This window comes from Heptranchias perlo, chromosome 40 (assembly GCF_035084215.1).
Source record: "Heptranchias perlo isolate sHepPer1 chromosome 40, sHepPer1.hap1, whole genome shotgun sequence".
NCBI lineage: Eukaryota > Metazoa > Chordata > Chondrichthyes > Hexanchiformes > Hexanchidae > Heptranchias > Heptranchias perlo.
In genome coordinates, this window is record NC_090364.1 from 19,550,711 (window position 1) to 19,562,834 (window position 12,124).

At 55.7% G+C, this 12,124-nt stretch overlaps 1 long non-coding RNA gene across 1 annotated transcript; it reads left to right on the plus strand.

Moving 5' to 3' along the window:
- LOC137305397 (uncharacterized) lies at positions 1-8,310 on the plus strand. Its single transcript, XR_010958711.1, has 3 exons — positions 1-56; positions 1,403-1,492; positions 7,684-8,310. It is a non-coding gene; the product is annotated as an uncharacterized lncRNA (long non-coding RNA).
- Positions 8,311-12,124: the final 3,814 nt, after the last annotated feature.

Genomic DNA, 12,124 nt, shown 5'->3' on the forward strand with positions numbered 1-12,124 from the left:
TCACAGATTGCTTTCTGAATGAAGAGAATTTCTCCCTGAAATGTCCCAAACACAAGGTGAGACAATGGGAACTGAAACCCCATCCACTCTGTGTGGTATTGTTTGTTCCTGGTGAACTGTGCAGTCATAAGGGGGAGGGATTCCAGAACTGGAGAATGGAACTCTCCTTGTTGGGCATCCAAAGTCCCATCAAACATTCCCAGGACAGGTACAGGGTTAGATACAGAGTAAAGCTCCCTCTACACTGTCCCATCAAACACTCCCAGGGCAGGTACAGCACGGGTTAGATACAGAGTAAAGCTCCCTCTACACTGTCCCATCAAACACTCCCAGGGCAGGTACAGGGTTATATACAGAGTAAAGCTCCCTCTACACTGTCCCATCAAACACTCCCAGGGCAGGTACAGCACGGGTTAGATACAGAGTAAAGCTCCCTCTACACTGTCCCATCAAACACTCCCAGGGCAGGTACAGGGTTATATACAGAGTAAAGCTCCCTCTACACTGTCCCATCAAACACTCCCAGGACAGGTACAGCACAGGTTAGATACAGAGTAAAGCTCCCTCTACACTGTCCCATCAAACACTCCCAGGACAGGTACAGGGTTAGATACAGAGTAAAGCTCCCTCTACACTGTCCCATCAAACACTCCCAGGGCAGGTACAGCACGGGTTGGATACAGAGTAAAGCTCCCATTACACTGTCCCATCAAACACTCCCAGGGCAGGTACAGCACGGGTTAGATACAGAGTAAAGCTCCCTCTACACTGTCCCATCAAACACTCCCAGGGCAGGTACAGCACGGGTTAGATACAGAGTAAAGCTCCCTCTACACTGTCCCATCAAACACTCCCGGGGCAGGTACAGCACGGGTTAGATACAGAGTAAAGCTCCCTCTACACTGTCCCGTCAAACACTCCCAGGGCAGGTACAGGGTTAGATACAGAGTAAAGCTCCCTCTACACTGTCCCGTCAAACACTCCCAGGGCAGGTACAGGGTTAGATACAGAGTAAAGCTCCCTCTACACTGTCCCGTCAAACACTCCCAGGGCAGGTACAGGGTTAGACACAGAGTAAAGCTCCCTCTACACTGTCCCATCAAAACACTCCCAGGGCAGGTACAGGGTTAGATACAGAGTAAAGCTCCCTCTACACTGTAATCTCCCAATTGGCACTGTGTTTTTGAGTGGTCCTGTTTGCTGGACCTGCTCCCCACTATTTGCCAGGTTATGACTAACCCCAACTGTCTCACTGAGGGCTCGTGACAGTGTTTAAGGAGGGAGATTGTGAGACTGGGACCCCCTCCTGTATGGGCTGCTGGGGTTTAGTTCCTGGGAAGGCGGGGCTGCTCCCTGCTGTAAAGGAAGGAATGAATTAAAACAAAGGGTTTGCTCTCTCCAGCTCAGGGCTGCGAAGGGAAGCAGTGCAGAGCAGTCAGAGCGAGGCTGAGCCAGGACCACCTCCACTTCTCTACGGACAAAACACAGACAGGTGAGCAGGCCGGGCGCAGGGTACAGGCACTCGGCAACAAGTGTCTTATTTTAAAAAATGAGACTTGGACTCTCCAGCATGGGGGGTGGGGGGTGAGGGGAGGGGGATGAGGAGGGGGAGGGGATGAGGGGGGGGGAGGGGGAGGTTGGTGAGGGGAAGGGGAGGGGGAAGGGAGGTTTTTGAGGAGGGGGAGGAGGGGAGGTTGATGAAGGGGAGGGGGTAGGGAGGTTGATGAGGAGGGGGAAGGGGAGGGGGGTGAGGAGGGGGGAGGGGATGAGGAAGGGGGAGGGGATTTGGAGGGGGCTGTAGTTTTCCACAATTTCCTGAGGGAAGGGAGGAGAAAATTAGCCCGGGTTCATGCACTCACTGGAGTGTGTGTGTGCCTCGGGGAGGGTGGGTGTGTGTTTCAGGGTGGGGCGGGTGTGTGCGTGCCCCGGGGTGGGTGAGCCTCGAGGTGTTGGGGGTGTGTGTGTCCGGGTAGTGCTGGGTGGGCAGAACATCACAGCCTGATCCTGTCACCACCTGATACGTCCGCCCAGAGGCTCACCCAGCGTATCGGTATCTCTGGGTGGGAGTCCCTGGGTGGGAGTCCCTGGGTGGGAGTCCCTGGGTGGGAGTCCCTGGGTGGGAGTCCCTGGGTGGGAGTCCCCTGGGTGGGAGTCCCTGGGTGGGAGTCCCGGGGGGTCTGGTGGGAGTCCCTGGGTGGGGAGTCCCTGGGTGGGAGTCCCTGGGTGGGAGTCCCTGGGGTGGGAAGTCCCGGGGTGGGAGTCCCGGGGTGGGAGTCCCGGGGTGGGAGTCCCGGGGGTGGGAGTCCCGGGGTGGGAGTCCCGGGGTGGGAGTCCCTGGGTGGGAGTCCCTGGGTGGGAGTCCCTGGGTGGGAGTCCCTGGGTGGGAGTCCCTGGGTGGGAGTCCCTGGGTGGGAGTCCCTGGGTGGGGAGTCCCTGGGGTGGGAGTCCCTGGGGTGGGAGTCCCTGGGTGGGAGTCCCTGGGTGGGAGTCCCTGGGTGGGAGTCCCGGGGTGGGAGTCCCGGGGTGGGAGTCCCGGGGTGGGAGTCCCCGGGGGTGGGAGTCCCGGGGGTGGGAGTCCCGGGGTGGGAGTCCCGGGGTGGGAGTCCCGGGGGTGGGGAGTCCCGGGGTGGGAGTCCCGGGGTGGGAGTCCCGGGGTGGGAGTATGAGGGTGGTGGACAAGATCAGGCTGCAATGTTCTCCACATGCTGGACACTTGGGTCAGGGGTCAAACTCCTTCAATTCAAACTCGACTCGACTTCAGCAAATAATCCAGGCAATACCGAGGGGAGATCCCCACTGTCGGAGGGTCAGTTCCGAAGGAGATCCCCACTGTCGGAGGGTCAGTACCGAGGGAATGCTGCACTATCATTGGGCCCACAGTGTCCATGAGGCGCTGTGGGCCATCAGCAGCAGCAGAATTATATTCCAGCACAATCTGTAACCTCATGGCCCGGCATATTCTTCACTCTACCATTACCAGCAAGCCAGGGGATCAACCCTGGTTCAATGAGGAGTGTAGAAGAGCATGCCAGGAGCAGCACCAGGCGTACCTAAAAATGAGATGCCAACCTGGTGAAGCTACAACTCAGGACTACATGCATGCTAAACAGCGGAAGCAACATGCTATAGACAGAGCTAAGCGATCAACGGATCAGATCAAAGCTCTGCAGTCCTGCCACATCCAGTCGTGAATGGTGGTGGACAATTAAACAACTAATGGGAGGAGGAGGCTCTGCAAACATCCCAATCCTCAATGATGGCAGAGTCCAGCACATGATTGCAAAAGACAAGGCTGAAGCGTTTGCAACCATCTTCAGCCAGAAGTGCCGAGTGGATGATCCATCTCAGCCTCCTCCCGATATCCTCACCATCACAGAAGCCAGTCTTCGGCCAATTCAATTCACTCCACGTGATATCAAGAAACGGCTGAGTGCACTGGATACAGCAAAGGCTATGGGCCCTGACAACATCCCAGCTGTAGTGCTGAAGACTTGTGCTCCAGAACTAGCTGCGCCTCTAGCCAAGCTGTTCCAGTACAGCTGCAACACTGGCATCTACCCGGCAATGTGGAAAATTGCCCAGGTATGTCCTGTCCACAAAAAGCAGGACAAATCCAATCCGGCCAATTACCGCCCCATCAGTCTACTCTCAATCATCAGCAAAGTGATGGAAGGTGTCGTCGACAGTGCTATCAAGCGGCACTTACTCACCAATAACCTGCTCACCGATGCTCAGTTTGCGTTCTGCCAGGACCACTCGGCTCCAGACCTCATTACAGCCTTGGTCCAAACATGGACAAAAGAGCTGAATTCCAGAGGTGAGGTGAGAGTGACTGCCCTTGACATCAAGGCAGCATTTGACCGAGTGTGGCACCAAGGAGCCCGAGTAAAATTGAAGTCAATGGGAATCAGGGAGAAAGCTCTCCAGTGGCTGGAGTCATACCTAGCACAAAGGAAGATGGTAGTGGTTGTTGGAGGCCAATCATCTCAGCCGCACGACATTGCTGCAGGAGTTCCTCAGGGCAGTGTCCTAGGCCCAACCATCTTCAGCTGCTTCATCAATGACCTTCCCTCCATCATAAGGTCAGAAATGGGGATGTTCGCTGATGATTACACAGTGTTCAGTTCCATTCACAACCCCTCAGATAATGAAGCAGTCCGAGCTCGCATGCAGCAAGACCTGGACAACATCCAGGCTTGGGCTCATAAGTGGCAAGTAACATTCAGACCTGACAAGTGCCAGGTAATGACCATCTCCAACAAGAGAGAGTCTAACCACCTCCCCTTGACATTCAACGGCATTACCATCACCGAATCCCCCACCATCAACATCCTGGGGGTCACCATTGACCAGAAACTTAACTGGACCAGCCATATAAATACTGTGGCTACAAGAGCAGGTCAGAGGCTGGGTATTCTGCGGCGAGTGACTCACCTCCTGACTCCCCAAAGCCTTTCCACCATCTGCAAGGCACCAGTCAGGAGTGTGATGGAATACTCTCCACTTGCCTGGATGAGTGCAGCTCCAACAACACTCAAGAAGCTCGACACCATCCAGGACAAAGCAGCCCGTTTGATTGGCACCCCATCCACCACCCTGTGCACTGTGGCTGCAGTGTGCACCATCCACAGGATGCACTGCAGCAACTCGCCAAGGCTTCTTCGACAGCACCTCCCAAACCCGCGACCTCTACCACCTAGAAGGAGAAGAGCAGCAGGCACATGGGAACAACACCACCTGCACGTTCCCTTCCAAGTCACACACCATCCCGACTGGGAAATATATCGCCGTTCCTTCATCGTTGCTGGGTCAAAATCCTGGAACTCCCTTCCTAACAGCACTGTGGGAGAACCTTCACCACACGGACTGCAGCGGTTCAAGAAGGCGGCTCACCACCACCTTCTCAAGGGCAATTAGGGATGGGCAATAAATGCCGGCCTTGCCAGCGACGCCCACATCCCGTGAACGAATACATTTTTAAAAAAGTACTGAGGGAGTGCTGCACTGTCAGAGGGTCAGTACTGAGGGAGTGCTGCACTGTCGGAGGGTCAGTACTGAGGGAGTGCCGCACTGTCGGAGGGTCAGTACTGAGGGAGTGCCGCACTGTCAGAGGGTCAGTACTGAGGGAGTGCTGCACTGTCGGACTGTCAGTACTGAGGGAGTGCCGCACTGTCGGAGGGTCAGTACTGAGGGAGTGCCGCACTGTCGGAGAGTCAGTACTGAGGGAGTGCCGCACTGTAGGAGGGTCAGTACTGAGGGAGCGCCGCACTGTCGGAGGGTCAGTACTGCGCCGCACTGTCGGAGGGTCAGTACTGAGGGAGCGCCGCACTGTCGGAGGGTCAGTACTGAGGGAGCGCTGCACTGTCGGAGGGTCAGTACTGAGGGAGCGCCGCACTGTCGGAGGGTCAGTACTGAGGGAGCGCCGCACTGTCGGAGGGTCAGTACTGAGGGAGCGCCGCACTGTCGGAGGGTCAGTCCTGAGGGAGCGCCGCACTGTCGGAGGGTCAGTCCTGAGGGAGCGCCGCACTGTCGGAGGGTCAGTACTGAGGGAGCGCCGCACTGTCGGAGGGTCAGTACTGAGGGAGCGCCGCACTGTCGGAGGGTCAGTACTGAGGGAGCGCCGCACTGTCGGAGGGTCAGTACTGAGGAAGCGCCGCACTGTCGGAGGGTCAGTACTGAGGGAACGCCGCACTGTCGGAGGGTCAGTACTGAGGGAGCGCCGCACTGTCGGAGGGTCAGTACTGAGGGAGCGCCGCACTGTCGGAGGGTCAGTACTGAGGGAGCGCCGCACTGTCGGAGGGTCAGTACTGAGGGAGCGCCGCACTGTCGGAGGGTCAGTACTGAGGGAGCGCCGCACTGTCGGAGGGTCAGTACTGAGGGAGCGCCGCACTGTCGGAGGGTCAGTACTGAGGGAGTGCCGCACTGTCGGAGGGTCAGTACTGAGGGAGCGCCGCACTGTCGGAGGGTCAGTACTGAGGGAGCGCCGCACTGTCGGAGGGTCGGTACTGAGGGAGCGCCGCACTGTCGGAGGGTCGGTACTGAGGGAGCGCCGCACTGTCGGAGGGTCGGTACTGAGGGAGCGCCGCACTGTCGGAGGGTCAGTACTGAGGGAGCGCCGCACTGTCGGAGGGTCAGTGCTGAGGGAGCGCCGCACTGTCGGAGGGTCAGTGCTGAGGGAGCGCCGCACTGTCGGAGGGTCAGTACTGAGGGAGCGCCGCACTGTCGGAGGGTCAGTACTGAGGGAGCGCCGCACTGTCGGAGGGTCAGTACTGAGGGAGTGCCGCACTGTCGGAGGGTCAGTACTGAGGGAGCGCTGCACTGTCGGAGGGTCAGTACTGAGGGAGCGCTGCACTGTCGGAGGGTCAGTACTGAGGGAGTGCTGCACTGTCGGAGGGTCAGTACTGAGGGAGTGCTGCACTGTCGGAGGGTCAGTACTGAGGGAGTGCTGCACTGTCGGAGGGTCAGTACTGAGGGAGTGCTGCACTGTCGGAGGGTGCCATCCTTCAGATCAGATGTTAAACCGAGGTTCACCTGCTGCCCCGAGAAGGTATAAAAGATCACCTGGTGGCTCTCCGATGAAGAGCAGGGATATCTCCAATATCAGCCCCAACACTCCTCCCTCAACTAAAAGCTTGTACTCGAGGGATCTTGCTGTGTGTTTATGCCGTGACACTCACGGTGTTCAGACAGATTGAGTGTGAATCATGGAGAGGTCCTGTCCTTACTATTTTGATGAAGTGTCAATTATCACAATGAGCTGGACCCCATCCAGACTGTCGGGGAATGTTGATACTGTTTTAAATGGGGGCCAGAGCAGCGTGATGTGGGGGTACAGGGAGTTCAGAGGGGGATAGAACACGGTGATGTCGGGATACAGGGGGTAACAGAGTGGGCTGGTGTGGGGGTAGAGCCAGGTACAGGGCGTAAGGAGGGGGGTTCAGGGTGTATGAGGCAAGGTGGTGTGAGGTACAGGGCGGGGTACAGAGCGAGGTGGTGTTGGGGGTACATAGCGGGTAGTGTGCGGGTACCGGGGGTACAGAGCGGGTGGTGTGGGGGGTACATAGCGGGTAGTGTGCGGGTACAGAATGGGGTTCAGTGGCACAGAGCTTGGTGGTGTGGGGGTTCAGTGGGTACAGAGTGGGCACAGTGCGGGCTGGTGTGGGGTACGGGGTGAGGTTGGGCAGTGTGGGGGGGCGGGGCAGTGAGAGGGGCGGTATGAGGAGCGGGTCAGGCGGGGTGGGGTACGGAGCAGGGCGGGGTGGTGGAGGGTGGGTTGGGGGTAGGCCGGGGTGGGGTACTGGGTGGTGTGGGGTACAGATCGGGGCGGGGTGGGGTACAGAGTATGGGGCGGGGTGGGGTACAGAGTATGGGGCGGGGTGGGGTACAGAGTATGGGGCGGGGTGGGGTACAGAGTATGGGGCGGGGTGGGGTACAGAGTATGGGGCGGGGTGGGGTACAGACTATGGTGCGGGGTGGGGTACAGACTATGGTGCGGGGTGGGGTACAGAGTATGGTGCGGGGTGGGGTACAGAGTATGGGGCGGGGTGGGGCACAGACTATGGTGCGGGGTGGGGCACAGACTATGGTGCGGGGTGGGGCACAGACTATGGTACGGGGTGGGGTACAGAGTGGGGCAGTGTGTCCGCGCTCCCCGCTGACCCGTTCTGTCCCTGTCTCCCACAGGTCCTCCTGTTGACGGAGACGGTGAACGCGACACGATTACACGGCCGGACGCGGTGACTCCACAGTCGTGTGTGCCGACCCCGGCAATGCTCACAGTTTACCGCAACCACAAAGGATCGTCGGCAAAGGACTTCGAGCAAAAGATCCCCCAGTTACCCCCCCGGACCCGAGGCCTCCTGACCCGTCCCCCCAGGAAACACAGGCAGCGAACAAAACATCAACAACAACAACCCGTCCCGTCTGAGGGCGGGGGGGGCAGGGGTCAGGGGGACGGGGGGAGATTCGGTTGAAACCGCCCCCTTCCCCTAACCGTGCGGAGAACCAGAAACGGCCCCACCCCCTCGACTGCCGTTGGGTCAGGCTCCTGGTGTAAATGGATTCAGAGTGAGAGCAGGGGTCGCCTAGATTATATATTTTATTTTTTATTCTAAATATATCGGTGAGTCTTGGTTTAAAAATACTTTTTTTCTTGTTTCTCTGCCCCCCACGCCCCCCTTCCATTGGCGGGACAGTCTGATGAGGAGAGGGAGCCTGGCTCCTGTATGTTCAGTGTTATTTTGGGTGTTTTATTCTATATATATATATATATATTATATTATATAGTTATTAAATTGTTTACAACAGTAATGGAGGCGGCTTCTGGTTTTATTCATTGATCACTGGAGGGGGGAGGGGTTGTGTAATGACCGGTGTGGGGGAAGGGGGAAAAGTCCGGGGGAGGGGTGGGGGTGGGGGTTTCTCACTGGCTGCACTCTTGCTGTGCTTTGACTGACCATAATCGGGGTCAGAGTGAGTTTGCACCTTCGGACACTCACTCTGATAATTGGGCCTCCCCCTGTGGGCCAGTAATTCACTGTAAGGTGTGTGTAACTGTACAGAGGGTCCAGGGCTCATGATTTTCAACACTTCCATCAAATCTCCTCTCAACCTTCTCTACGCTAAGGTGAACAATCCCAGCTTCTCTAATCTATCCATGTAACTGAAGTCCCTCATCCCTGGAACCATTCTAGTAAATCTCTTCTACACCCTCTCTAAGGCCTTGACAAGGTCCCACATGGCAGACTGGTCAAAAAAGTACAAGTCCATGGGATCCAAGGGAAAGTGGCAAATTCGATCCAAAATTGGCTCAGTGGCAGAAAGCAAAGGGTAATGGTCGACGGGTGTTTTTGTGACTGGAAGGCTGTTTCCAGTGGGATTCCACAGGGCTCAGTACTAGGTCCCTTGCTTTTTGTGGTATACATGATGTGGAGATGCCGGTGATGGACTGGGGTTGACAATTGTAAACAATTTTACAACACCAAGTTATAGTCCAGCAATTTTATTTTAAATTCACAAGCTTTCGGAGGCTTCCTCCTTCCTCAGGTAAATGTTCAGGATCTCCTCGAAGCCTATGCATTTATACATATAGAACAATACATGGTGTTTACAGAATGCCCCTGCAACTGCCCGTTGCCAAGGCAATCACCGTGTTCAGACAGAGAGGTGTCACCTGCAGAACCCCCGAATACACATTCAACAAAAAAACAAACAGGAAAAAAAACAGAGAGAGGCAGAAACATCCGGAAGGCAGAGAAAGCCAGCAAATGACCCATTATATTAAAAACAGAGAACATTTGTTCGCTGGTGGGGTAACGTGTAGCGTGACATGAACCCAAGATCCCGGTTGAGGCCGTCCTCATGGGTGCGGAACTTGGCTATCAATTTCTGCTCGACGATTTTGTGTTGTCGTGTGTCTCGAAGGCCGCCTTGGAGTACGCTTACCCGAAGGTCGGTGGCTGAATGTCCATGACTGCTGAAGTGTTCCCCGACTGGGAGGGAACCCTCCTGTTTGGCGATTGTTGCGCGGTGTCCGTTCATCCGTTGTCGCAGCGTCTGCATGGTCTCGCCAATGTACCATGCTCTGGGGCATCCTTTCCTGCAGCGTATGAGGTAGACAACGTTGGCCGAGTCACAGGAGTATGAACCATGCACCTGGTGGGTGGTGTCCTCTCGTGTGATGGTGGTATCTGTGTCGATGATCTGGCATGTCTTGCAGAGGTTACCGTGGCAGGGTTGTGTGGTGTTGTGGACGCTGTTCTCCTGCAGGCTGGGTAATTTGCTGCGAACGATGGTCTGTTTGAGGTTGGGTGGCTGTTTAAAGGCGAGTAGTGGAGGTGTGGGGATGGCCATAGCGAGGTGTTTGTCCTCATTGATGACATGTTGAAGGCTGCGGAGAACATGGCGTAGTTTCTCCGCTCCGGGGAAGTACTGGACGACAAAGGGTACTCTGTTGGTTGCGTCCCGTGTTAGTCTCCTGAGGAGGTCTATGCGATTTTTTGCTGTGGCCCGTCGGAACTGTCGATCGATGAGTCGAGCGTCATATCCCGTTCTTACTAGTGCGTCTTTCAGCGTCTGTAGGTGTCCATCGCGTTCCTCCTCGTCTGAGCAGACCCTGTGTATTCGCAGGGCCTGTCCATAGGGGATGGCCTCTTTGACGTGGTTAGGGTGGAAGCTGGAAAAGTGGAGCATCATGAGGTTGTCCGTGGGCTTGCGGTAGAGTGAGGTGCTGAGGTGCCCGTCTTTGATGGAGATTCGTGTGTCCAAGAAAGAAACTGATTCTGAGGAGTAGTCCATGGTGAGCTTGATGGTGGGATGGAACTTGTTGATGTTATCGTGTAGTCTCTTTAGTGATTCCTTGCCGTGGGTCCATAGAAAGAAAATGTCGTCGATGTATCTGGTGTATAGTGTTGGTTGGAGGTCTTGTGCAGTGAAGAAGTCCTGCTCGAACTTGTGCATGAAAATGTTGGCGTATTGGGGTGCGAATTTGGTCCCCATGGCTGTTCCGTGTGTTTGGGTAAAGAACTGGTTATCGAAGGTGAAGACATTGTGATCCAGGATGAAGCGGATGAGTTGTAGGATAGCTTCCGGAGATTGGCTGTTGTTGGTGTTGAGTATTGATGCTGTCGCAGCGATGCCGTCATCGTGGGGGATACTGGTGTATAGTGCCGAGACGTCCATCGTGGTGAGAAGTGTTCCTGGTTCAACTGGTCCGTGGGTGCTGAGTTTTTGTAGGAAGTCTGTAGTGTCGCGACAGAAGCTGGGGGTTCCCTGTACGATGGGTTTCAGGATGCCCTCGATGTATCCAGAGAGGTTCTCACACAGGGTTCCGTTGCCTGATACGATGGGACGTCCGGGTGTGTTGGCTTTGTGTATCTTTGGGAGGCAGTAGAAGTCTCCCACGCGGGGAGTACGTGGGATGAGAGTGCGTAGGATGCTTTGAAGGTCTGGATCGAAGGTCTTGATCAGTTTGTTGAGCTGGTGGGTGTGTTCTTTGGTCGGATCTGCGGGTAACCGTCTGTAGTGTTCCTGGTTGTCCAGTTGTCGGTATGCTTCTTTGCAATAGTCTGTTCTGTTCTGTATGACTATGGCTCCTCCTTTGTCCGCTGGTTTGATGACGATGTTGCGGTTGGTCTTGAGAGCGTTGATGGCGTTGCGTTGTGCTCGGGTGCGGCTGATGAATCTGGCATTGACGCATTTCCTGACAGCTTGAGCATACATGTCCAGCTGAGGGCAGCGACCCTCCGGAGGAGTCCAGTTTGACTCTTTCCTCTTCGGTTGCTGTACCGCGGATCCCTCTGTCTGCTGTTCCGGATCATCGATTGTCTCATTGGGTTCGCTGCTGAAATCTTGGGGTTTGTGGTAGAATTCCCGGAGCCTCATTCTCCTGATGAATTCCTCTGTGTCCGCCGCGAGACTAGTGGGGTCCATTTTGGTAGTGGGGCAGAAATTGAGCCCTCGGCTGAGAACTTCGATTTCGTCTGGTTGAAGGGTGTGGTCGGATAAATTGACAATAGACTTCCCTGTGGTTGCAACCGTGGTACCAGGGGAAGCTTGGTGGTTGCTGGTGGTGATGCCGAGTTTCTCAAGCTTCCTGCTCTTGGTTTTCATGTAGGCAGCGTAGTTCCGTTGCCTCGTCTGTTTGGCGGTATAACGTAGCTGGTCTGCTGTGTCCTGAGTACAGGTTGAGAGTATGGACTCTATCTTGGTTTCGAGGTTGTGGCGTCTGCTGTAGAGTTGGTGTATGAGATGGTTGCGGAGTGTGCGAGAGGTACGGCGGCAGAGTCTCTCAGCATAATCCGAGTTGTATGTGGACTTGAGTGGCTTCGTGATCTGGAGTCCTTTCGGGATCTTGTCTGCTTTCTTGCAGCTCTGTAAAAACTTGATGTCTGTGTCTAAATGCGCGATCTTCTTGGATATCCTTTCCACTGTGAGCCGGCAGTTTGTGGTGTCGATGGTAGTCATGATGTGGAGATGCCACCCAACCTCAAACAGACCATCGTTCGCAGCAAATTACCCAGCTTTCAAGAGAACAGCGTCCACGACACCACACAACCCTGCCACGGTAACCTCTGCAAGACATGCCAGATCATCGACACAGATACCACCATCACACGAGAGGACA